We start from the raw sequence: 27,502 nt of genomic DNA on the forward strand, positions 1-27,502 counted from the left end.
TTGCCAAGGCTGTGCCGTGGCACCTGCCCTGTGCCACGCTGGCTGCTCAGGCACCGCGGGACCAGCAGCAAACCCCAGTGCCAGGAGCAAAGGCCGGGTCAGCCAGACAGAAAGGGTCAGGGCTGGGCACTGTTTCCATGGCAGGCACTGCAACACCACACCTGGGTCTCCTGTCCCGGCAATGGCCATGGAAACCCCTGGTAGGGCTTGATGGCACCGACACTGGCACTGAGACACTGCTGGGCCGAGGGCCATGGCAGCCACCCCTGGGCTACACCGGAACCAGGATTGCCATGGCAAACAGCAAAAAGCCCCGTTGCTACTGTCCAGTGCCACCACAACCTGCAGGAGACACTTTGCTGAGGTCGGATCCGTGGCTATCAACCTTTTTCCTGCCGTGGTGGGGGACTGTCACGGTCACTCGCACTCAGGGCCCGTGGCCGGGCAGGGCTCCCATGGACACAGGCACTGAGCCTGTGCCAGAGTCGGCTGCCATGGCAACCATCCCAAAGGCCATGGCCAGGGCTGGGGGCATGGAAAGGAACCCGTGGAGCCGAGGCCATGGTGGATGGCTAAGAACAATGGTTTGGGCTGGGGCAGAGGGAATTTCCTTCTGGGGCTGTGTTTGGGCTGCTTCTGAGCACAGGGCTGAGCACACAGAGATGGTTTTGCTCTTGCTGAGCTCGCACAGAGCCAAGGCCTTTCCTGCCCCTCATGCAGCCATGCTGGGGAAGGGCTGGTGGTGCAGCAGAGGCTGGGAGGGGACACAGCCAGGACAGGTGACCGAAACTGACCCTGGGGATATTCCAGACCAAAGGACATCATGATCAGTATATAAAGTGGGGGGAACAAGGAGGAAGGGGGAATTTTAGAGTGATATTTTTTGTCTTCCTAGGATGAGGCCCTGTTTTGCTAGTAGACAAGTTCAGCACCGAAGACACAGACACCGACTTAAGGAACAGAGTAATTTATATAATGCAAAAGTGCAAAGAATTACAAAAGGAGAAGCTCAGCAATGCACCCAATCCTCACTACCAAAGATTGCCTGCAGTGATTAAGAGACAGCACCAGTTACCCTCAGGCTTTGCCATCCCCCAGGTGCACACATCAGCTGGGGAAGCTGTCACAGCCAAGGGCTGCAGAGCCACCCCAGACACTGGGAGTCCCTGTAGGTGCACCCACCTTTGCAGGCCACGAGGCTCCAACCTCGCTGTGAGAGGGCCCAGCTTCTACACTGATAAACAAACAAGCTGACATTACTTCTAGTGAGGGAACACCTGTGTAACATATGATATAATGTAATTTGTGTAAAGTTGTAAAATAATGTAGAATAAGCAATGCTTGTATGAATAAAATAATAAAAACTCAGAAACCAAAAAGAGGGCCATGGACGAAAAGGACACAAATTGCTTCATCACAGCATTGTAACATCCAACAAAAGCAGGACAACCCAGATTAACAAGTAAATAGCCGTGGCCACAGCAGAGATGGCTCTTTCAGGAACTGTCCAGGGAACACCCAGATGATGAGAGCCCAGCAAGCACCCACGATTAAGATAATCAGAGCCATCAGGAAAAAAACATCTGAATGTCAGCTTCCCATAAACCAAGACCTGCAAGATAGATCTCAATACCATCTTCCCATAAACCAGAACCAGCCTTCATCAGAATTCATCGTCTCCCAGAATATGGTTTTGTCCAGCTCAATGCAGTGAAAGAAAACCACGTGAATATGCTGAACGAGGAAAGGAGACAAAGACCTCTGCTCCAGGCTAGGAAAGACTGTATGAAAACTGGACTGACCAAGGTGGATTTGTGAACACTGGGGGATCAGAGGGTGTTCACCCAGCGCCGATCCCGGGCTCGGCATTGTCCCTCACGATTGTGGCTGTCAGGGAGCGTATCCCAGTCACAAAATAAATTATCGTTTATTTTTGATTATACTCAATTCGGCTGAATCTCTTTATTATCTATAACACCTGGCTTCATTCTCAATTTGGTTTCTCCCAAAGCCTGGCCAGGCCTCACGGAGGAACCAAGGGAGGTGACTTTGACCATACACGCCCGAACAAAGCCAGATGTGGCCTTGTCTGGTTTCTAAATACAGGAAGATAAATCCATGTTTCACCAATGCACATATACAGAGATCATATTGCTAACAAAGCTTCAGTAATGAGCTGATACAAATATAACATTTGGTTGGAAGGTTCATCTAGAGGTCAGCTTTGGCTCAGGGCTACCTCTCTCAGGACCTGGTGTTCAGGCCTCAGTACTTCACTCAGTGCTTTGACCTAGAGATGAACTACAAACTTCATAGCAATTATTACCATAATAGAACCTTACATTTAGGTATTAGGCATAAAGGCATATGTTCTTGTACTTGTTCTTCAGTTAAGTGCTGTTCAAGTTCATTCCTCAGAGCTGTTAGCATTCCTTTAAATTCGCATTCCTTTTAAAACATGCCAGATTGGTTGCTATTCTGTATGCTCTTCATCAAATCCCCCCTTTTCCTTGAGACTGTGTCTCAATACTCCGTTTCCCAGCACAAAGTGTCACAACAGCTCTAACATGGAACCATAACACACCAAGTGCTCACACTGCAATGATTACAGTGACTGCAACAAACTCATTTCACAGCAGCCTCCAATTTGGAAGCCAATCCCACCATGAAGAATTTTCTTCTTTCTGCCACTCCTCTGCTGCTCTTTCTATCGAGGTGATGCCTGACTGGACTTCAAACACAGCACTGATAGACATTCCTGCAACATTCCTCCCCTAGAACAGCACAGGCTCCTCCCTGGCCAGCAAGCAGAGAATCCAAGGCCATGTGGTTCTGTAGAGCTCCAATTTGTGTTTGTTGGAGTCCAGAGGAGGTGCTATTGGATATTTTAATAGCATCACTTTTTACTTCTTCTAATAATCGATTAAGCTCATTAATGTAAACTCCACAGGATGAGGTAGCACACATGGGGCAGAGGGTGAGCCTGAATCATTGGCTTTCTGAAATCAAAGGCACCCCTTGGGTGGAAAATGTTCTCTTGGCCCCAACTCTTCCTAGTGCCTGTTGCCAAAGTGCCCTCAAGGGAGGCATCAATATTGCTCGAAACAGGACCCAAACCACCCTTGAAGAAGTCATTTATAGGCAGTCTCCACACACCCAGTAGCTCCCATTCCCAGCACCAAAGGTCTGATTTCCTATTTCCCACTGGGGGCTGCTGATGGATCCAGGGCTCCTCCCTGTGCTCCTGTGGTATCCCCAGTGCCTTTGGGCCAGAGGAGTTTCATTATAGCCCTGCAGCTGGGAGTGCTGTGACACTGACCCTGACCAGCTCCAGCACCCCAAGTTCTATTGACATTGGAAGTGATGGTAAAGCACAGAAATCCTTTCACATTGTGGCCTCTAACTGTAACAGGGTTTGGTTTCTCCTGAAGGGAAATATTAGAGAATCCTATGAAACTCCTAATGTGTTCCTTTGTTCCACAGCACAGCTTCCTGCAACCATCCCTGCACTGGCTCCGTCAGGAGTCAGAACCCACTGACAGAGTTCTGATCACCCCACAGGGTGGGCCCTCCAACAAAACCCCATTCCTCCCAACATCAGTTGAGAACGTTTCCAGCCATTAGTTACATTGAATGTTTTGGTTGCTTTGATCTTTAAATTTTCATAAGAATTTCACAACTAATTCCTTGGTCAAACTCTAGAGGTGTTTCTGGCAAACAAAGATTCTGGCTGACTCTCAAGATACAATTTACAGACATAAGCAGTACTTTAGCAACAAGGTTATTCATTCTTTATCCTCAATCTCATTCGCGTTAGGAGCAATAATTCTGTTGTCCATGGAGCTGGCACCTTTTTAATTCCAGAATAATGTCTCCAAGGTCCTTTGCTGTTCAGCTTTACTGCACTGTCTGCGGGTGACAAGGCTTGGTCCCTTCCTTGGGGTCCTTTCCCCTCCGGCTGGAGAGCTGCCAGCTCCCAGTCCTTGAGGGCACCCAGGTTCCTGGTTGGAATTTGTGTGGAAATCCCTCAGTGTCACATCAGCCTTCACATGGAGCATTCCATGGATCAGAGCATTTTCCAAAGGGGCCGCGGGGGCAAACAGGGAGATTTGGTCAGGCAGAATCTGTAAAACAACATCCCGTAACATCCACTTGTTCTGGCACAGAACACTTGGCTGCAGGGACATATTCCCATCATTCCTGCCCAGGTTTCAGGACTCAAACAGTGCTGTCTTTCCCCAGAGCTCTTCCTTCAGCTGGCTCAGGAGGGCCATTTGGCCACTGGACCCACACTCTGGCTCTGTTATTATAGGTCTGGTGGACCCAAACCCTTTATCTCCACGAACAGCAATGATTTGAGGTGGATGTCCATTTTTCACAGTTGTTTTAAAAACCTGAATATCAATAATTGTGCTACCCTTCCACAATTGAATATGGGGTTGAGTAATCCAGTTGTTCACTACTGTTTAACAGAATTACTTTAATTGCTCTTTGATAATCTGCACCAATTACTCCTCCCATGACATGGACACTTTTCACGGCCAAGCTTTAATAAGCAGTCATCAAACCAAAGTGTCCTGGAGAATCTGAATTCCTATTCCGATATTGATAACTCTCATTTGCTTCTGATTAATCATAATTAATTCTAATGCATAAAGGTCCAGCCCTGCAGCCCCTGGGGTGGCCCTATCTGGGGCAATCACCCCCAGAATAATTTTGCAGCAAGTCCAAATGTCACTCTCCATGGTTGTATTTGCAAATTGGGTGCAACCATGCACATCCAGGGGGTTTCCATTCCTCCAGTGGGGCAGTTGTTAGGGGTATGGAGCACTTCTGTGAGATGGGTTTTTCATTCTGACAGGTTCCCATCTCCTCACTTTTTCAACTGCTCTTCTAACAACCTCTTCACCTGTTCAATCAATGCTGCAGCTTGTGGGTAGTCTAGTATACGAAAAACTCAGAAGTCTTACTCACTTTCTTTTTCACAAGAGCAGACAAAGCATTTCACATCCTTGTGTCATAAAAACAGCCAATTTCATCCTCTCCTCTTTCATTCATTGTATACAATCTCACAGATTTTGTCAGTGATGTTCAGGTTCTGGCTAGTCATTTTCTATATGGTCTTTAGTGTTACATCCCTGAGCAGCCAAAGCTGACTAATTAGTATTTGGATCATTATTCTACAATGTTATAATATACATATAAATATATGTATACAATTTATTATTTTATATATATGTGTATAATTATTTGTTATATTATGGTGCTTCAACCTCAGCCCACTCCAGAGCCAGCAAATTCTAGGGAAGGTCTTCCCTATATCTGGGAATTTCATGCAGGACTGATTCCTTACATTTACATTTAAAAAGTAACATTTTGTGGTTATCTGGCCAGACTACACCAACTTTGTTTTACCAGTGGGCAGGATCAGCAGCAGAGACAAGACTCGAAGTTCAGGAATCAGTGTCATTTACTGTAGTTTGAAGCAGCAAAGAATCACAAAAGGAGAAGCTCAGCAACACACCCAACCATCACTGCCAATGATTGCCTGCAGTGATTTAGAAAAAGCACCAGTTACCATTAAACTTTACCATCCCCCAGGTGCACACATCAGCTGGGGGAAGCTGTCACAGCCAAGGACTGCAGAGCCACTAATGTAAAACAATACCATCTTCCCTCTGGTGCCAAAGAAGGGATTGAACCAGTTAGACAGGACTTTCGAGACCAAGGAGCAGTAATTAACACTTATTCTCCTTTCAACTCTCCAGTATGGCCTGAAACTACAGAAACCCAGTGGGAAATGGAGGCTAACTGTAGATTTTCACAGGCTTAATGCCAACACAGACCCTCTTACAGCAGCAGTCCCAAATTTAGCTGAATTAATAACATCAATTCAAGAAAAGGCTCACTCAATTATGGCAACTATTGATGTTAAAGATAGGTTTTTCAAGATAACAATACAGGTAGAAGATAGGGGCAGTTTTGCTTTCATTTGGGAAGGTCAGCAATACACCTTCACTAGGCTTCCCCAAGGTTATGAACACACCCCCACTTTGGCCCATCACGCTTTAGCTCAAGAACTAGGAAAGATACCCACACCTGACAACGCAGCTGTTTATCAGTACATTGATAATATTCTTGTGGGAGGAAATTAAATGGAAGTAGTGAGAGACACCCAACAGAAAATAATCTCCTATTTACAAAGCCTTGATTTATAAATCCCCTCAGAGAAAATTCAGAAACCCTCTCAGGAAGTGAGGTTTTTGGGAATTTGGTAGAAAGGAGGTATGACGTGTGTTCCACCTGATACACTAACTTCTTTAGATCAGATTAAAATGCCTGAATCCAGGAAAGATCTCCAACAAGCTCTTGAATTATTAGTGTTCTGGAGAAAACACATTCCAGATTTTTCAATGATTGCTAGACCTCTTTATGATTTGCTGAGAAAAGGGGTAAAATGGGATTGGACTCCTTCACAGGAGGAAGCACTGCAATTGCTGATTGAATTGCCTGTTGAAGCTGGAGCTCATCAGGCTCAGGGCCCTCTTCACCCCACAGATCCTCTCCAGGTAGAATGGGAGTTTGCCATCTCAGGGTTGTCAGTGCACATATGGCTATGGGGCCCAGAAGGCCCTACAAGGCCTGTTGGTTTTTATTCCCGTGGCTTTAAAGATGATGAAAAAGATACACTACCTGAGAAAAGGGGCTGTTTGTGGTTAACTTAGCTCTCATAGAAGTTGAAAAAATTGCACAAAAACAACCTATTGTATTGAGAGGCCCTTTCAAAATTATTAAGATTGTCACTACTGGAACCCCCCCTCCTGATGGGGTGGCTCAGTGAGCCACAGTTAGGAAGTGGTATGCCCAGATTGAACATTACTGTAACATCTTCTCAATAACAGAAGGAGCTGTAAAATATTTGGCAATACAAGAAACTGAGAGCTTGGCTAGCAAGCAAGACAAATCAGCCTCGGTAATTAAAGTTGCCCCTCCTTTCTCCCCCAAACAATCAACAAATTCTTGGTTCACTGATGCTTCTGCCAGGAGAGTAAGTTGTGGAAATACAGGGCAGTAGTCCTCCACACTTCCTCCAGTGAACAAATTATTACTGAGGGAAAAGGCAGCGCTCAAGTTGGTGAGCTAATAGCTGTTTGGAGTGTTTTCCAATGTGAGACGCAGAATACCTCTCTTGTTTGCATTTACACTGACTCCTATGTTGTGTTTAAGGGATGTACACAGTGGCTTCCTTTTTGGCAACAAAGTGATTGGGAAGTTAACAGAATTTCAGTATGACAAAAGGAAAACTGGCAGGGAATACTAATATTGCAAGTCGAGGTAATGTTACTGTGGGGTGGGTAGCTTCTCACCAGACAGATGGTAATCCAGCTGCAGAGTGGAATAATGCAGTTGATGAATTAGCTAGACTAAGTCCCCTTAAGAAGGAATAAGTTACAGAGGACTGGGAGCACCTATTAGAATGGCTGCATGTAAAAAGACAGCACACAGGTGTAAAAGATTTGTACAAAGAAGCCCTCGCTTGTGGTTGGCCTGTCACTAGGGAAATGTGTAAAACATGCATATCAGCCTGTGAGCAGTGTTGCAAACGGCTAGAAAGGCATCCTTTGGAAGATGATCCTCTGCATTTAAGAAAGGGTAAAGGCTTATGGGATGCGTGGCAGATAGATTATATCGGTCCCTTTAGAAAGCCAGGTGGGAAACATTTTGTGCTGCTGGGAGTGCAGATTATATCTGGGTTAGTCCAAGATGAAGCTTTTAAAAGAGCTACAGGAGATAATACTGTTAAAGCATTGCAAGAGTGGTTTGGGACTTTCCCAAAACCACAGGAAATTCAATTTGATAATGGGTCCCACTTCACTGCTAAAGTAGTACAGGATTGGGCAAAGGATGAAGGAATAAAATGGACTTTTCATACCCATTACTACCCCCAAGCTAACGGAATTGTAGAAAGGACCAATGGTCTCCTTAAACGACTCCTTAAACCACAGGAGGCTGGCTGGGATCTGCAGTTATGGAAAGCTATAAAAGGTATAAATGAAACATGGGGAGTAAACGGGTATCCCAAAATAACTGCCTTTTGTCCAAAAGCCCCATGCATAATTCCTGCACTATGGAGACCGAATGATCCCAAGAATCTGGCACACTACCCTGGGCAACCTGTTCTAGTGGATCTCCCTGCTGTAAGGGAAGTACCACTAGTGCTGAAAACACCCTTGAATAAATATGCATGGGTAGCCACCAGTGCTCTGGGAAAGGAATTTCAGATAAGCACATGTTGGATAGTGGATAATTGGATAATTTTAATCTCCTGCCTATTGGTGGCAGACTCTGTTGTGTTTACTTTCATAGAAAGAATGCTGAGGGACATGACAACCAGATAAACCATGATAACACTACTGGTACTTCTCTGCATCCTACCACAACACCATGGCCCAATCTCAGCTGATGGCTGTGGTCTGAAGCAACCGTCAGGTACACCAGTGCTCTAGGACCCTCCCCCAGAGATCACAGCGACCCAGTGACTTAGCGCCCGTGGTACTGCATGTCTCAGAGGTGCACCGTGCTAGTGACTGGTTGGTTAGGACAAGAGTGACTGGGCTAGAGTATTAACTGGAACAATTGGCAAGTAAATTAAGGTAGGATGCAGGAAAGTGGAAAAATGTCTTTACGAGAAAGCTTCCACCATTGCGATCACTGTAAATTTGCTAGAAACAGATGTGACAAGCAATTTGCACTCCAACATCATGGCAAAACTCTGCCCTATGACAGTGTAGCAAACAAACCCCCCTTATATTGTGTTGTCGCCAGAAAAATATTGGTAATTATACCTTGGACCTCAGTACCAACAATGTTGAGATTACAAAGCTTTGCAGAGACGAACCTACTGACTGCTGGTATAACTTACTTTAACCAAATCAATTTATGTAACATGTAATTGGCAAAATGATCCAGCAGATAAGTCAGGCCTGAAAGGTCTAACTTACCCATTTTGCTGTGGCAAAACCCACACTGACTGCGGTTACTATATGCCATGGTGTAAGCCCCCCCTAGTGTTGAATGACAAACATGTTTTCCCTTCCTTCACAGTAACACGAGGTGATGATGTCACAATAACGTATAGATTAATTGCTGGATCCCTCATGGAACCTGTATACAGTCATGGCACAGAACCTCACAGCCATGCTCTATTTTGCGAAATCCAAAATCAGAATTGTTGGTTAAACTGCTGCACAATTTTCCCATAAAATCATGTGTGGTAAAAACAATACAAAATACTGGGGAGAACTCAGTGTTAATGTTGTAACACCTACCACCCAGCCACCAGTTATGCTGAGCCCGAAAATTTTTTAAATTGGACCATATGTAATTAGGGAAACTGGCCAACAACAAACATTGTTTAACCTGGCATAGTGTCTTAAACAAATTAAATTGTTGATGCAAAGCAATGTCTCAGAAGTTCAGCCAGCTTGTTGGCCTTTTCTGCAAACCTCTTTTGAGGGTTGGACAACCTGGTTGCAGAAGCAGGATCCTTCTAAGAAACGTACTACAAGAGACATAACCGGTATTGTGGGAATAAGATTGGGAATTTTGAATAGTATTGATTCAGAAGTACTAATGAATAAATTGGCTACCACAACTGGAGATCTAACCAAATTACAACAACCACTGCAGTCATCCTTAACAACCTTAGCAACCCCACAGTGGTTGTTATCAAACATATTACCAAATTGGGAAAAGTAAATGTGAATGACCACAAATTGACAATTGATGCACTCGGTGCTACACAAAATAACATCTCTTTAGCCCTCAGCTGTATCCAGGCTCAATTGTGGATGCTGTCAGTTGCTGCCTCAATTATAAGAGAAGGCGAACAAGACACTTTTCCTACTGAAGTTCGAAGAATAATCTTGGGATAGTGCCACTGATTTTGAAAGATAATTCCAATCTTAATGGAACTTGATAAATTTTACCTATGACCACAGCACAAAGACAGCCACAGCCTTTGTACTGAGGATACGTAATGCTTCAGTGCATTCAATATTCCCTATCATTGCATCAGGGCTGAATCATGATGGAGCTATTCTCTATCCTTTTGAGAATACAGAATGGGCCCGTCAAATTGGTGAGAAGTGGCAAACTGTTATCTGGAAACTTGTATTGTACAGGAATAACAAGGGTTTATCTGTGAAAGTGATGCAATCAGAGCTCAAGATATTTGCTTAGACACAGAACAAAATGTTTGTAACTTTGAAATTCATCTAAACGAGATTCCTGAAACAGTACTGGTGCATATGGGCAATGGGTGTGCATGCTTAAGAACTGCTTGTGATAGTGTTTTCATAGAAGATTTGGTAATGAGTACTAAAAATCATTCCAATTTTTGTCTGTAACTTTGCTAAAATTGCAGGATGTGATTTTTCTTTTGTAGCCCCTCTCATCACCTTCTACAGTCCAATTACACACTGATCCACCACCTATTGCCTACTCCCATTGGGATGAACCTCACTCTGATAAAGCAATTGTTGCTTCACCAAGATTTAATTGAAATTTTGGAAATGATTAAGAAAACGGACAAAAAACCCTTAATTATGGTTCATCAAAATATAAAAGAAATACACTGTGCTCTGGAAAGAGTAAAGAGAGATGCTGAACACAGGTGGTAGGATACTCTTTTTGGGTGGTCACCTACTGCTACAGGTGTCCTGAACAAATTGTATCATCCCATCATTGTTCTCTTGATTTTGGTTTAGATTGGTTTTGTTTTATCAGCAATCTTTTACATCATGAATTGGAGAATGATGAAATGGTTAACACTACTGACATCTGTATTAGATATACACAAATCAGTCACTGTTGACATTCCTAAGGTTATTGACACAAGGCAAGCTATATGATTTGAAATAAGATAAAACGTGGTATTGATTAAAATGTCTTAATTTAGTTGTGTTACATTTTGAATATTGATTAAAATTGTTTACTCCAGTTGTGTTGCATTTTTAAAAATTGAATAAAATTGCTTCTTTTAATTGTGTCGTATTTTGAATTGAAATGGCTATGATTATTTGTTTTGTTTCCTTTTTCCCTTTTCCTTTCCCTTATCTCTCTCCTACTTTTCTATTCTGTCCAACTTTCTGTCTCTGTTTTCCAGGATATGCTATGAACTCGGATGAGTCCTGAAGACTTTGCAACAACACTACAAAGGAGTGCTCTTGATGATGATCGTGAGCCATGGGGTGGGGCAAGGGTTGGTCCCAGGTTTCCCTGATCTGCCTCATGACATCCAAGATCAGAGACTGAGACCCCGGGACCACACCGCTCGCTCCAGACAGGAGTTTCTGGCTGGCCAAGGTGGATGCTTACCAAGGGACTAATTGTAGGTGTGTTTGCTAGTGCTTGCTCTGCCATGGTACGCTGCTCTCGAGCAGGGTACTGGCTGTAGTGTCCTGTTCCTGCACCTCTTTGGTGGAGCAACAGTCTCCACATACAAGAGTCTATAAATCTCCCCACCTTTTGGCCAGAGGCCACTCACTTTGGAAAACAAGTATAAAAAAGTGACTTTCCTGAAGAGACTTTTGAGATCTCTTTCTCTCCACGGATGGAAGGGATCTATTGGCTGAAGACCACCAGGACATCGTCCCATCTGTTGGTAGCTATTCCCCAGCCTTCTCTCTCTCTCTTCCCTTTTATTTTGTTTCCTTTATCTTTCTCTCCCCTCTATCTCAAAACTGAGCTATTGGCACGCAATAAAGTGCATTGGTTTTGCTGCTGAATAAAACTTGAGTCTTTTGCTGTTTGTCTTTTGCACTCTGTGGTCTAGTGAACCATCCTGACTCCCACTGGGGTTGAGCAGATCGTGACACCCATATAGGGTCTTGATTTTCATATTTTCATTGGGTTTTTTTACTGTTATATATAATGTCTTTCACATATTAATTTCATTATGTGTATTCTTTCTACATCCATATTTACCTTTCTTTTATACAATTTTAAAAGGCCTGTTTTCTTTACTTTTTTTTTACATGAAGTGCCCTGGTCTGTGGGGGAAAAATTACAGCTGCCTCTCTTCTGAACCACTCCAAGGACCTGGACAGGGCTGTGCTGTGTTCTGGGCTGAACTAAAGGATGTGGAAAAGGCCTTGGTGTCAGGGATGTTGACAAGGCTGGGTAGTGTCATTGTGGGATCTCTCGCAAACCCCTTGGAAAGGGCAGAGCCATCCCAGAGGGTCCTGAGCACTTGGGAAGGGCAGACACCAAACCCCTCTGAGCAGGGACAGCAAAACCTTTTCCACTTGCCTCCCTCACCTGGCTGTGCTCTCCCTGCTTGTCAGCACTGCCATGTTTGCCTGTTTGTAGACTCCCTCCATCTCCTCCCCATCCCTGGATCTGGCACTGTCAGTTCTGTACTCAGAGGTGCCTCTAGCCCTGAACCCCCTCATCTACAGCCTTAGGAAACCAGGAGCTCAAGGCTGCAGTGTGGAGACTGATGACTAGATGGTTTCAGGAACACAAAACTGCTGGCCAGTTTCTGCCAGTCACTTGTAATAAAAGTCATTTTTGATAGAATTTTTCTGTTTGGTTGTGTTGGTTTTTTTTCCTCTATCTTAGTTTTTTAATATTATTCACAAAGGAAGGCCATTGTTTGTGTCATTTCTTATTTTTATTCTTTCCACCTTTGTTATAGCCACAAACTGTCAGTGAGGGGCTGTGCTCTCAGTGGCTTTGAATGAATTAAACAATCTCTCAGAAAAGTTTTCACTGGAGATTCCCCTTCTGTTCCCTTCTCTGAAGCTGCAGTAGCAATGTCTGTATGCAGAGCTGGGGGCAGATCAGTGCTGGCAGCTCTGCTCCTACTGGCCACACCACTCCTGATCCAGGCCGGGTGCCACTGGCCTTTACAGCCACCTGGGCACTCTGCTGGCTCATGTCCAGCCTGCTGTCCATCAGTGCCCCCAGGTCCCTTTCTGCCTGCCCACTCTCCAGCCACTCTGTCCCCAGCCTGTAGCACTGCAGGGGTTGTTGTGGCCAAAGTGCAGGACCTGGCACTTGGTCTTGTTAAACCTCACTTTGTTAGATTTGGGCCCTGGATCCAGTCTGTCAGGGTCCCTCTGCAGAGCCCTCCTACCTTCCAGCAGGTCCACACTCACACCCAGCTTGGTGTCACCTGCAAATTTGCTGATGGTGGACTCAGTTCCCTCATTCACTGCCTCTGTATGTTACCCATAGGTAACACGTGTTTGTAGAGAAGAGCAGATGCTCCAAGCTGCTGGTGGCCCATGTCCTGAGTGGCTGGCCCAGTTTCAGTCGTAGCTGGACCAGCACGGCTGGCTCAGCAGGGGAGGAGGTGAGGGGATCTCGAGGGGCTTCCACTTCAGGGCGGGGCTGGGGGGCCATGGGGGAGGCACGCAGGGCTGGTGCTCTGCTTTCCTGGCCACTGCTGCTGCCAGGGCCACGTCTGAGAGCTGCCAAACCGGATGGTCCTTGGGCTCCCTGGGGCCGAGGGAGAGTCGCGCCTTCTTGGCCGGGATGCTGGAGCTGCAGCAGGGTGAGTGTGGAGAGAGCAGTGCCTGAGGCCCCAGCTGCTGGTGGCACACAGGGACCCTCCTGCCCAGCAGGGCCCAGAGCTGGCAGGGCTGCAAAGTCGCCATTGCTGTAGCGTCTGTGCGGGCCCGAGACAGCGGCAGCGGCCGGAACCCGGTGAGGCGGCGGCGAAACTCGGAGGAGGCCCCAGCGCAGCATCCCGGGGACGGTACCGCCACCTCTCTGCTACCCCCTAGGCCCTGGCGGGAAGGAGACCGCGGGCAGCCGCTCCCGCAGCGCCCTCAGCCCGGGGGGAACGCGGGCCGGGCACGGCACAACGAACCCACCAGAGCCCCCGGCCGCACCCTCCGCCCGCAGCGAGCTCCGAGCCACCGAGGAACCGAACGCGGCTCCCAGGGCGCTGGGGCCGCCTCCGAGCTCCGCCGCCGCCTCACGGGCTCCGGCCGCTGTCACCACTCCCGGGCCCCACAGGCGCTCTAGAAATGGCGCCTTTGCTGCGGCAGGAGCGTCCTGGCGGCGGAACCGGGGTCGGGCTCGCCCCGGTTTTGCTCAATCAGCACGCGAGGAGGAGGAGTGACGTCAGAATCAGCCAATCGCAGCGAGGGGCGGGCTCTGTGCACCTCATGGACTCCCGTTCCTTTCCCGCGCTCCGCCATTGCTCGGAACCCTCGTCTGAGGAGCGGCTCCGCGCTGGGCCCGGCCCGGGCATCGGGCCAAGGAGCCGCTGCTGCCCTGAACCGCCGGGAGCTCGGGGTGAGCGGGAGCTGAGGGCGCTGGGAGCTGGGAGTGAGTCTGGGATGGAGCCGGGACCCACCTGGAGCCCCGGCAGGAGTCCGAGCCGGGCAAGGGATGTTTGAGAGAGGCCCCGGGGCTGTGCGGGAAAATTCACGTTGCCAGAGGTTTGTGTGCACAAAGGAGACAGAGGAGCCCTGTAAAAGAGACTTTATTAATGAACAAAGGGAGAGGCTATGGGCATTTGTCTTGCTGTTTCTAAATCGCAGCCTCCTTTTTACCCTCATTTTCTGGGCTGCATCTCCCTTTCCCGAAAAAAAAAAAGGCACTTGGAAGGTTCAGGTTTCCCGATCCGCCTGCTGCATGTCCTCCTTATTATGCACCCCTCCTTTAGTACAACATCCGATTTTTGTGGCTTTGTTAAGTGTTTCTCCTTCTCGAAGTTCAGGAATTGAGCAGGATGTTGGGTGAGCAGCAGTCCGTGTGAATTAATAACATTTTCTGAAGTGAAGATTCCTCACATTGCTTTCTCATGTACACGTTTTTGCCTCTATCTCCAAGGCAATTTCACTCACTGACGCTGTATTTTTCTTCCTGTGTGTTTCTTGATTTTGGGATTATTCTCAGTGCCCTCACTCCCTGTCCTTTTGTAGCCGTTTCTGGATCAGGCCTGGCTGCCACCTGCATCCCCTTGCTCAGCTGCTGAATGAGCTGCACTCAGCAAGGTGTCTGCATGGGAAAAGATGAGAGTTGCTGCAGCACATCAGAGGAGGAACAGCATTCATTTAACCCATGGTCTGCCAGGGAAGCACGAAAACGTGTCCCATTGCCATTCTGTCCCTGTTTGGACTGGTGCATGATCTACTTTCTTGTTTCCTTTGTGACCTGTTTTACCACTTCTCAGTTATCATCTCTTTGGAAACAGCAGTTTGAGTCATTTAATTTTCCACAAACTTCTCCTTCTTCTGTGAATAGGTAATGTGATCCCATCCCATGGTGAAATGTCCTGTTCTTCATTTCCCTGGATTTGTCAGCAGGAAGATCAGGAGCTACAGGTGGCCAATTGATTGTTATTTTGAGGACTGATAATATATTCCTTAGTACATATAAGGAATAGCAATAATCATAATAATAGCAGTAATAACAGCAACAACTTCAGCAATAATAATAGTATGAATATTAATCATAATAGTAAGAATGAGAATAATATTTCGTTTTTAATCTACTTATGCTGCACAAAATATTGGTGGTTATTTTTTCTCCTCATGTGAATTCATTAAGGTTCCCAGGGGCTGGTCCATGGTGTTATAGGATTTGTTCTGGTGTCTTTCTATCTTTTCCCCATTTTTGAGCACTCCCTCCAGCCAGGGCTGCATCAGTTGACCATGTTTTTCTAATGAAATTATCAAATACTTGATCTCCCAGCTGATTTGTCTAGACTAGCAAGCACACCCCAGTGCTCTAATACACCCTATGTAACACCTCACATGTTGGAGTGGGGAGAGGGATGATTCTGCCCCACTTTTTTTAGTAAAATTTTCACAAGGTTCTCCATTTGCTGTTTCGCTTTGCAATTTAACCAATTTTTGTTGCAGTTAAATATCCTCACTATGGGCTCTGTGTGCTGGATATAAAACCTCATTATGTGGCATCATGTGGTCTGGCTTGCCCTGGTTCAGGTGGCACGTGGTCTTGGCTATATTTCTCCCATTTGCAGACCCTGATCTAAACAGGGGCCCTTGAACTAAGGCTGCTGTGGCTGTGTTGGGGGTTGGGGTTTGTTCCCTTCCTTTTTCTCTCTGTGGAATTTTCCCTGTTATGATGCTAAGGAAGCTTGTTGTGCTGCACCCTAGCTCATGATGGCAAGTGACAGAAGAGATGGGGAGTAGCTGGGCAGGGTCTGGCCCTTGTGCTCACTGGTGGGGCTGGAGGAAGATGTCTGGGGGCTGCTCACTTCCACCCCCGCCATCCCAACACCAGGAGCCAGGTTCTCTGCTGTGGGACACTGCACTGCTGCCTGCCCCTCTCCAGCTGCTGCCTCTGCACATGCAGCTGAGTGCCACAACCCCTGTGGTGAGCGGGGAGTCCTTCCTCCATCCCTTCTCCCACCTGGGACATTGCTGACATTGTCCCAGCCTTCCACAGCTGCGTGGGACCTGCCCTGCACCCACCACTGGCACTGAGCACAGGAAAAGTGTCTGTGGCCAAAAAGGACTGGAGCTGAGTTGCTGTTCTGTTTGTTGTTAATTTTCATAGCTGCTGTTGTTTTTGTTTGTCTGGTTAGATATATTAGTAAAGAGCTGTTACTCCTACCCCCATACCTCTGCCTGAGAGCCCCTGATTGCAAAATTATAACAATTAGGAGGGAGGGGGTTTACATTCTCCATCCTGGAAGGAGCTCCTGCCTTTCTTGACAAATACCTGTCCTCCAAACCGGGACAGATTTTGGTGCCGACAGTGGGGCCTGAGGGCATTGAGAGCAGGGTGAAAAAAGGAATAACAGTTCTTGAGTTAACTAAGGTTTTGTGTTAGGTGGCACCATATTGTCCAGCTTAATCTGGCTTGGGCTCCATGTGATCAGAGGTACATCTCTCCCATTTGCAAACCCTTATTTGAACATTCGTCCCCTCACCAAAATTACTGTAGCTATTATCTGATTTGTTTGGTGGGTTGATCAGGTGAGGCACTGATGGATTTTTAACTTTCTCTGGAACATAGTCACATGGATCTCGAGTTATCACAATCTAAGTGTGTGGTTTTGGAGTTACTTCAATAATGGCACTTACTGAGAGGAAGTGACAGCAGGGGAAATCTTCCCCCAACCCATCACCCAGTTTTTTCAGTTCCCCCCAGTAGTTTTCAAGGAGTTCAGATCCAATTTAAATGCTAATGATATCACACAGTGACTGGTGTTGCTGATAGGCCTGTTCTATTTAGCATTCAAAGATAAGGGGGGATTGACTGGGATAACAACCCTGATACCTAACCCAGGAAATAGGGATGCTGCCCTAAAGCCTGATGCTGCCCCAGAGCCAGACCCTGCCCCAAAGACTAGGGATGCTGCCCCAGAGTTTAAGGATGCTGCCCCAGGCCCTGACCATGCCCCACAGCCCACCGCAGAAAGGAACCACCTGGAGTGGATGGGGGTTCTAGTGAAGGAGATGGGCGAGATGCTGAAGGAGCACTTTTCCTCAGCTGGTGAGAAACCCTCAACCCTCCCCCTGCTTTAAAGAGGGAGAGTCTGATGGTGCTGCAGTGCCGTGATCCTCCCCACTCTGACCATTCTTCTGGCTAGCTCTGAGTCAGAGATGGAGGGAATTTGGCATAGAGAAAGCAAAAGACCAAGGGAGCTCTTCTTCCCAGGATAATCCAAGCTTTATTCCTGAAGGGGTCCAGGGGAAAAAGAGGGCAAACAAAGGAGTGGTGAGGAATTTCTAATATTAGGTCAGGGGAGGGGAAACTGAGTTGCAGCCAGTAGGGCTGACCTGGCGGGGAGGGGCTAAGGGAGGGCTGAACCAACTTCACAGAATTTAGCGGAGTTCAGTACAAAACATTATTCTCGATCTCAATCAGTGAAATACAACATCTCCCCATTTTTTGTTTAACAAAGTTAAAAGAAATGCATCAGGTTTTCTCTAAAAGGAAAAACAAACATTTTTAAAGCTTGCTAAAAGTCTCTGTGTCTGCTGGAATGTAGCCACATCTTGGGAAGATTTTCTGTCCTCCTTCCAGTGGCGTCTTCTTTTTGAAGCAATGGCTACTTGCTTCTCCTCTCCTTCTGCTGGAGCTGGATTTTTTGGAACAAAAGGTTTCACCCACTTCTGGGGAATCCAGCGAGGGCCCGAGGGAGTGGCTACGCATGCATAACCATATCCCCAGGTAAGGAGCTCACAGAGATCCTGGGTTTCCCAAGTTTCTGGGTCCCTAATCAAGGCTGGTGGATGCTGGGACAATTTGAACTGATTACCACTGTTAAAGTGACATACCACAAGTGCACTCATATTTTCAAATGAACAATTTAGAAAATTGATAGTAAACATGGTTTTGCAGAGCTTCTGCTGTTAAGACATCCACACATTTGAACTGCTCTGTCTTTCCAGGACCTGCTTGGGTGTCTGATGGGCACGCTCCATCACACCTTGGCCTGTGGGTGAGTGGGGAATGCCAGTTTTATGTTCCACTCCCCAAGGCTGGACAAATTCTAAGAACTTCTTGGATGCATATGCTGGGCCATTATTGCTTAATTTCCCTAGGGATCCCCAGCACTGAAAAGGCTTGCACTAGGTGTTCTTTGGCATGAACAGCCTTTTCTCCTGCGTGGGCAGAGGCATAAACTGCACCTGAATATGTGTCAATACTTACATGAACATATTGGAGGCGACCTGCGGGATCTCTTTGTGCTCTCCGACGGTTCTTAGGGACAAACTCCAGCTTGTTATGGGTTGATGTTTTGACTAGCTCTTCTCCCTGCCCCGCCATGGAGCTGCCGGTCCCTCCCCCAGGCTGTTTTATCTAGGCTGGTGGTTTGGCTGGCCTGCTGCTGCTGCTGCTTGCTGCTGCCGCCGCTTTAGTGAGGGTGGAGTGGGGGAGGGGCCGGGGTCACACCGGGATTTCGGGAGCAGCTCCGGGCGCTCCCGGTGCCTCCGCAGCTCTCCTGGAGCCCCGTCAGGCCCTGCAAGAAGCAGAGGAAGGGGTCTCTGCGGGTGGCCTGGCCAATAGGAGGGGTTTCTGGGGGCCCCAGTCCCATTTCTAGACTGCCCCAAGCCAATGGGAGGGGTCTCTGGGGGTCCCAGCCAGGAGACAGGACTTCCAGTTGCTTTTCAAAGTGCAGTTGATTTTTCTTCTACAAAAAAAGTGAGTTCTAGTTACAAGTGTCAAGAGCATGGCTGGAAGTTGCAAAACTTCTGCCTACAAGGTCTTTTAAGGATTTATTCACCAATAAAACACTGCCAACACAGATATTTATTTTTAATTCAAAACTAAGAAATTTAGTCTAATTGCAGTGTGACCCTTCTTAGCCAATCCTGTTCTGGCATACAGACCTAGTCTGTGATGTTTTGTCACCTCTGCAACTACTTTTACTCTTTCTGTATCTTAAACTCTACAGCTAAACATTTCTCACCTAAATACATCTCTGCTTTAAGCTTTAAATCTACATTTTTGCTTCTAGCACTGTCCTGGGTTGATGTTACAGTGCTTTGTATCCCCAACTCGTGTGCTGTTCATGCTTGGAAGATTTGTTTTGACTAGTAACTTGCCAGAGTAACTTGGGGAATGTTTCTTTTTTTGTGTGTTTGCTAAATAAACAAGCTTTTCCCACTTTTTCCTTCTCCTGGGTCTGGGACCAGCAGAAATGGGGTTGGGACCCTCAGAGACCCCTCCCCTGGATCTGGGCACCCCAGAAATGGGGCTGGGTTAGGGTTAATGCTGACCCCAAACCCAGCCCCAGTTCCAGCCCCTTCCTAAACTAAATCCCACATTTAACCCTGACCTCACAGCCAACCCCAATTCCAAGTCTAACTCCCACCCCAGCCCCAAGTCCAGTCCCTTCCTAAGTCCTCAGCCATTGCCAGGAAGGACTTTTTGCCCATTCTGGCAGCACAAGGCTGAGGGAGAAGGATGAATCCAAAAAGCCAAGCCCAGAGCTGTGCTGAGAATCAGCCCTGGATTTTTCTGCTTAATCTCTCTGCCACTCTCTTGCTTTTCTTCCCCTCTCCCTCAACCTGACATTTACCATTAAACAAACCCCATACCACTCTTGGAATTTGACCTTGTTCACACTTTAATAAATAATCAGTCCAAGCCTGTTATGAGTTGTCAGATCTCTGTCACTTATTTTAATTTCATCCAGAACCTGGGAACTACTCGAGGTGTCTCTGTCCATCTCACACTGGAAGACACTTTAGAAGGACTTGGGGGGTGTGCCTGTGCCTCTTAACTCACAATTGCAGCCTTGAAGCCTGGCCATCACTTCAAGGCTCAACAAAAGTGTGATAGGGATGGAAGTGATCTCTGGGCTGTCCTGTGCTCCCCGCTGGGGGGGCTGTGGTTTAGTTGCATTTTCATTGCAAGTGCCTCATTGGGAGAGTCAAGATCAGCCAAATTATTATCAGCCAAAAGCCAAATTGAGCCAAATTATGAGCCAAATTATGATCAACTGAGTTAATAGCAGCCAAAACCCAAACTGAGCCAAATTATGAGCCAAATTATGATCAGCTGAATTAGCAGCAGCCAAAAGCCAAACTGAGCCAAATTATGATCAGCTGAATTATCAGCAGCCAAAAGCCAAATTATGAGCTAAATTATCTTAATTCAGCTGTTGCCCCTGGCTGCTCAGTTCAAAGCCCATCTTTCTGGCTTTGGGAAGTGTTTGGGAGGTCTGGGGTGTCTGTTGCTCTCATGCTGGGGAGTTGGGGGCCTCAGATCTGAGGAGGCCCAGGGAGGGTTACTCTCCATTTTATCGCTCTTCCTTTCCATCCTCTTCCCATAAAGGGGGGTTGGATGGTCCCCGTCTCCCTCCTCCCATCAAGGGGTCACCTCCTGAGAATCCCCCAGCATGACAGCAACAGACACACCCCCATCCCCAAACCCCAGAAGCATCTCCCACAGCCCCAGGGGCACTGAATCCCCAGGAGGAGAAGGACAAATCACCCCCAGCCCCTACTGATCTCCCCACAATACAGGGGTAGAGTCCCCCCAGCACTCCCCAAGTATGACAAGGGTGGAAACAAGCCTGGGCCATCCCTGCTCCTCACCCCAGGGGAGGGGTTGTGATTCATTTGCATTTTCATCTCAAGGGACTCCTTGGGAGAGTCAATATCAGCCAAAGCATGAAGAGATTTTTAAATGTGTTGTAAAATTATTTCTGCTAAATTGATGCTGCCTGGAGCTTGGGGAATGCTCAACAGGTCTCTGTCCCTCTCGGCCCGGGGGATGCCTGGAGGGGCTCTAGGGAAGTATCCCTGCCCATCGAGGGTCTCCATCCTTCTCACCCTGGAAGAGTGACAGAGGGTCTCCGTCCTCCTGCCACGAGGGGTGGGGGTCACTGTCCGTCTCCTCCTCTCGGGTCTCATCTTTCCACTTGGGGGCACCAGGTGGCCTCCATCCTCCTCACCTTACTGAGGGGGACCAGGGTCGTCTCTGTCCTCCGCTATGGAAGAGCTGGGGCTTCATCATCATCACCTTGGTCGCGATAAGGATCCTTTTCTTCTCCCTCCTCCAGATACAGAGGGATTAGGGTTTACTCCAAGCCTCCACCCCTAGTGGGTGTGGACCAGGCCATCCCATCCTCAGCCCCGTGATTGGGGGGGGGTCCGGGCTCTTCTCCGTCCCCCAACTAAGGAGGTAGCGGGTCTACTCAAACCTCCACCCCTAGTGGGTGGCGGCCGGGCGGTCTCGGTCCTCCTCCGGAAGGAGGGGTCCGATGGTGTCAGCCCTGCCCCGGGATGGAGGGGTCCGATGGTGTTGGTCCTGCCCCGGGACAGAGGGGTCCGATGGTCTCCACCCTTGTCCTGTGTGGAAATGAGGAGTCAGGTCATCCCCGTCTTCTTCCAGTAACAGGGAGGGGCCGGGTGGTCTCTGCTCGTGCTTACCTTGCTGTGGGCAGGGTGGTCTCCATGAGCGGAGCAGTCTCTGGTGGGGTCTCCGTGCCCCTCGTTGCCCCTTCTGCCCTACTAGAGGGTCCGGAGCGTTCTGTAGGGATGAAGGTCAGGTCGTCTTCATCCTCCTCTCTTTACTGGGAGGGGGCTGGGCCATCTCCATTTGTGGTTCGTGCTTACCTCGGTGTGGCTGGGGGGGTCTCTGTGGAGGGGAGCAGTCTCTGGTGGGGTCTCCGTGCCCTTCGTTGCTACGAGGGGGCAGCGGGTTCATCTCCGTCCTCGCCCACTGCGAGAATGAGGGGTCAGGACATCTCCACCTGCTTCTCATTACTGGGAGGGGGCCGGGCTGTCTCCGTTCGTGGTTCGTGCTTACCTTGGTGTGGGTGGGGGGATCTCCGTGGAGCGGAGCAGTCTCTGGTGGGGTCTCCGCGCCCTTCGTTGCAGCTCCTCCACTAAGCGGGGGCTGGATCATCTCCGCCCTCGCCCACTGTGGGGATTAAGGCAACAGGGTCATCTCTGCCCACTTCCCATTACTGGGAGAGGGCCGGGTGGTCTCTGTTTGTGCTTACCTTGCTGTGGGCTGGGGGGTCTCCGTGGAGCGGAGTCACCAGTGGGGTCTCCGCCCCTGTCGTTGCCAGTCCTCCGCTATTGGGGGAGCGGGATCGTCTCCGTCCTCACCCACTATGGGAATGAGGGGGTCAGGTCATGTCCGTCCTTCTCTGCCACGGAGGGGGCCGGGTGGTCTCTGTGCTTACCTCGGTGTGGGTGGGGTGCTCTCCGTGGAGCAGAGGAGTCTCTGCTGGGGTCTCCGTGCCCTTCCTTGCTGATTCCCCACTACGAGGGGGCAGCGGGTTCATCTCCGTCCTCGCCCACTGTGGTAATAAGGGGTCAGGACATCTCCGCCCGCTTCCCATTACTGGGAGGGGGCAGGCTGGTCTCTGTGGTTCGTGCTTACCTTGGTGTGGGCGGGGGTGCGCCCCATGGAGCGGAGGAGTCTCTGCTGGGGTCTCCGCGCCCTTTGTTGCCGTTTCGCTGCTCTGCGGTGGGGTCGGCCATCCCCATCCTCCACCTAATATTGAGAAGAGCTGGGGTGTCTCTGTGCGTACCTTGGGGTGGGCTGGGGGCAGGGGGAAGGGGGTGGTCTCCATGGAGCGAAGTCACGGCTGGGGTCTCCTCCCGGCGCTGCTCGGGGCTCCTCTCCTGAGGTCTCCTCCTCCCGCCGCCGCCGCTGCTCCCAACTCGAGCCACCGCGGCTCTTTATATACCCGGAGCAAGCCCTGCCCCTTTTCTCTTTAGCCAATAGGCATCGAGGAACAAGCGTGGGGGCGGAGCAGCCAATGTCCCACATTGTGAGGTAACAATGAGGAGGCGTGGCCACAGCGTGACCGAGTGATCTGATTGGTCAGGAGGAGGAGGATCCCAAAAAGGGCGTGGCTTATGCCCAAGGTAGGGTGGGGCAGGCAGGTGTGAGGGTGGAGTGGGGGAGGGGCCGGGGTCACACCGGGATTTTGGGAGCAGCTCCAGGTGCTCCCGGTGCCTCCGCAGCTCTCCTGGAGCCCCGTCAGGCCCTGCAAGAAGCAGAGGAAGGGGTCTCTGCGGGTGGCCTGGCCAATAGGAGGGGTTTCTGGGGGCCCCAGTCCCATTTCTAGACTGCCCCAAGCCAATGGGAGGGGTCTCTGGGGGTCCCAGCCAGGAGACAGGACTTCCAGTTGCTTTTCAAAGTGCAGTTGATTTTTCTTCTACAAAAAAGTGAGTTCTAGTTACAAGTGTCAAGAGCATGGCCGGAAGTTGCAAAACTTCTGCCTACAAGGTCTTTTAAGGATTTATTCACCAATAAAACACTGCCAACACAGATATTTATTTTTAATTCAAAACTAAGAAATTTAGTCGAATTGCAGTGTGACCTTTCTTAGACAATCAAGTTCTGGCACACAGACCTAGTCTAAGACTTTTTGTCTCTTCTGCAACTACTTTTACTCTTTCTATATCTTAAACTCTACAGCTAAACATTTCTCACCTAAATACATCTCTGCTTTAAGCTTTAAATCTACATTTTTGCTTCTAGCACTGTCCTGGGTTGATGTTACAACACTTTGTATCCCCAACTCATGTGCTGTTCATGCTTGGAAGGTTTATTTTGACTAGTAACTTGCCAGAATAACTTGGGCAGTGTTTCTTTTTTGTGTGTGTTTGCTAAATAAACAAGTTTTTCCCACTTTTTCCCTTGGAGGAAGTTTTCCAAAAGCCGGTAGTTGGAGGGGGGAGGAGTACTGGGGGTTTGTTTCCTGGGGGTCTCCTTTGGGATATTTTTCCCCTAATTTTGTCCCAAACCAGGACAAATATTTATTGGTGCCCAACGTGGGGCAGGAGGAAGTGGAAAAACTTGATTACTTTGTAACTGTGCATTGGTATAGATTTATAATGTCTTATGTGATGGAGGCTGGCATGTGGGTTTGGTTAGTAGGGTTTTTTGAGGTCTTAATACCTCTCTGATCTCTGGGGTTATTTTCCTATTCAGAAATAGCTCCAGTCCTGTCCCTTATCTGTAGCTTTCGTACTAGAGGGATACTGACCAAAAAATTTATCGGGCTGTCCTTGGCTGCAATGGCTTGTAAGAGGTTTATGAAGATGCTGGAATTGGTTCCAGGCATATCTTCTGGATCCTGGATCTGGTTATGCATTGAGTTTGTTAGAGGGGAAGCAGGGGAGGAGGCTTTTCACCCTTTGTTTTTCTTTCCTCTGAATTTTTTACATCTTTATTAGGAAATGTGCAGTTTTCCCTGAATACTGAAGAGATCCTCTTTCTGATATTTAATTTAGTAAGCTTCCTTTACATGGTCTGCAGTTTATATACAATAAGGGCTGAGATTTCTAGAAGTGCTGGTGTGACTCCTGATTTAAAACAAAATGAGAGGTGTCCTTAATGGTGTGGGAAATGGCAGGACCTGGGCCAAAGTTTAAAAAAATCTTCTGATCCTATAGTTTGGGACTTCTGACACGAGCAAATTCAGAACGCAGCTGAGGTGGTAAAATATTTGAAAGAGAAATGCCATGATAACTCTAAGGAAAAAATTATACGAGAAGACCTGATGAGTCCATAATTAGTTGGCTGCTCTGGCTTTGGGATGCGGCAGGTGAGGCTGCTGTCCTGGATGGCACTGAGGTGAGACATCTGGGATCACTGTCACATGATCCCGTCATGGATCAAGGGATGATGAGGGGGACTAACCCTCACAGCCTCTGGGCACAGGTCCTAGATAGTGTGGCACAGAGGTACCTATGTGCAGATGATCTGTATATGCAGCAGACATGATGGAAGACCATAGGGCAAGGGATCCTGAGAGAGATGGCAGTGGTGGAGATCATTTTCTCAGATGATATAACAACTAAGAATCCAGATTTAGTACCTTGTACCCCAGTGATGTAGAGGAAACTCGTGTGGCTTAGGCCACCTGAATATGCATCTGCCCTAGCGATAATGAAGAGAGATGAGGTGTATGAGACAGTACTCGATATGGCAAAGAAGCTTCGTGCATATGCGGATGCAGTACATGGCCCGGCTCATGCTAGAATTGCAGCTGTGGAAACATGCTTGCAAAACTTAGAAGATAAAATAGAGGAAAATCATCGCAGACTCAGGGAGGAGATTAAGGAGGACCTCCTCCAAATCTCAGCTGTACAGATTAGAAACCCTGGTACCCAACGCAGACGTTACCCCAATGGGGAGAGGAGGTACACTCCCTAAGCTGAGTTGTGGTTTTTCTTTCAGGATTCTGGAGACAACATGAGGAAATGGGATGGGAATCCCACAGCTACTCTGGCACAACAAGTTCAGGATTTGAAGGAAGGAAAGATTGAAGGAGGAAGTTCCACCAAAAGGAGAGCCGCTCCTGTTTCTCGCAGCCAAAGTGCCGAATGTGATACTGATAATGACATGTCTGACCCAATTGAGGGAACTTCTAAGCTGTATGCCCCAGAGAAGAAGGAGCAACAGCCTTAGAGGGGCCCTGCCTCTAGCCAGGGTGAGGCAAGGGAGAACCGTGTTTTTTGGACCGTGTGGATTCGATGGCCTGGCACTTCGAAACCACGGAAATATAAAGCTTTAATGGACACAGGTGCACAGTGTACGATACTTCCATCAAGACACATGGAAGCAGAATCTGTTTCAATTGCTGGCGTGACAGGTGGATTGCAGGACTTCACCCTGGTGGAAGCAGAAGTGAGTTTAACTGGAAATGATTGGAAGAAACATCTTATTGTGACTGGTCCAGAGGCCCCATGTATTTTGGGCATAGATTACCTTCAGAGAGGGTATTTTAAGGACCCAAAAGGACTAAGATGGGCATTTGGAATAGCAACTGTGATGGCAGAGCGTATCTAGTAATTGAACCCCTTGCCTGGACTATTTGGGCATTCTTCTCCATTCCTTTGGCAGCAGAGTGCAGGCCTCAATTTGCTTTCACCTGGAGAGGCGTGCAGTACACCTGGAACCAACTACCCCAGGGGTGGAAACACAGCACTACCATCTCTCATGGACTGATCCAGGCTGCACTGGAAAAGGGTGAAGCTCCGGAACATCTACAATATATTGATGATATCATCGTATGCGGAAACACAGCAGTAGAAGTGCTTGAGAAAGGAGAAAAAATTATCCAAATTCTCATGGAAGCCAGCTTCGCCGTCAGGAAGAGTAAACTTAAGGGACCTGCTCGGGAGATTCAGTTCCTGGGAGTGAAGTGGCAAGATGGACGGCGTCAGATTCCTACTGATGTCATTAACAAGATTACAGCTATGTCCCCACCTACTAACAAGAAAGAGACACAAGCTTTTCTAGGTGCCATTGGCTTTTGGAGAATGCATATCCATGAGTACAGCCAGATTGTGAGCCCTCTCTACCAGGTCACCCGCAAGAAGAACGATTTCCACTGGGGCCCTGAACAGCAGCAGGCCTTTACCCAGATCAAACAGGAGATTGCCCATGCAGTAGCCCTTGGCCCAATCAGGACGGGACCAGATGTGAAGAACGTACTTTACTCAGCAGCTGGGAGCCATGGTTTCTCTTGAAGCCTGTGGCAGAAGGTGCCTGGCGAGACCCGAGGCCGACCCCTGGGATTCTGGAGCAGAAGTTACAGAGGGTCCAAAGGTAATTACACTCCCACAGAGAAGGAAATCCTGGCTGCCTATGAGGGAGTCCAAGCTGCTTCAGAAGTGATTGGTACGGAAGCACAGCTTCTCCTGGCACCCCGACTGCCAGTGCTGGGGTGGATGTTCAGCGGAAAGGTTCCCTCCACCCATCATGCCACCAGTGCCACGTGGAGCAAGTGGATTGCCCTTATCACTCAGAACGCCCAGATTGGAAAATTAAATTTCCCTGGGATTTTGGAAATAATTACAAACTGGCCAAAAAAGAAAGTTTTGGTGTCGCAGATGAGGAACAAGAACCAGTGACACGGGCTGAAGGAGCTCCCCCATACAACCAGTTACCAGCAGAGGAAGCACGCTATGCTTTATTCACTGATGGCTCCTGTCGCATCGTAGGGACGAATCGGAGATGGAAAGCAGCTGTATGGAGCCCTACACGATGGGTTGCAGAGATTACTGAAGGAGAAGAAGGA

At 48.2% G+C, this 27,502-nt stretch overlaps 1 long non-coding RNA gene across 1 annotated transcript in view; it reads left to right on the forward strand.

Moving 5' to 3' along the window:
• Window positions 1-281: 281 nt before the first annotated feature.
• Window positions 282-27,502, forward strand: part of LOC306816666 — a 33,998-nt gene continuing 6,777 nt past the window's right edge. The window contains exons 1-2 of the long non-coding RNA XR_013777743.1: window positions 282-364; window positions 896-1,098. This is a non-coding gene — a long non-coding RNA (uncharacterized lncRNA). The remainder of the gene's footprint in view (window positions 365-895; window positions 1,099-27,502) is intronic.

The sequence above is a fragment of the Erithacus rubecula genome (assembly GCF_903797595.1).
Source record: "Erithacus rubecula genome assembly, contig: scaffold_794_arrow_ctg1, whole genome shotgun sequence".
In the NCBI taxonomy this organism is placed as follows: Eukaryota; Metazoa; Chordata; class Aves; order Passeriformes; family Muscicapidae; genus Erithacus; species Erithacus rubecula.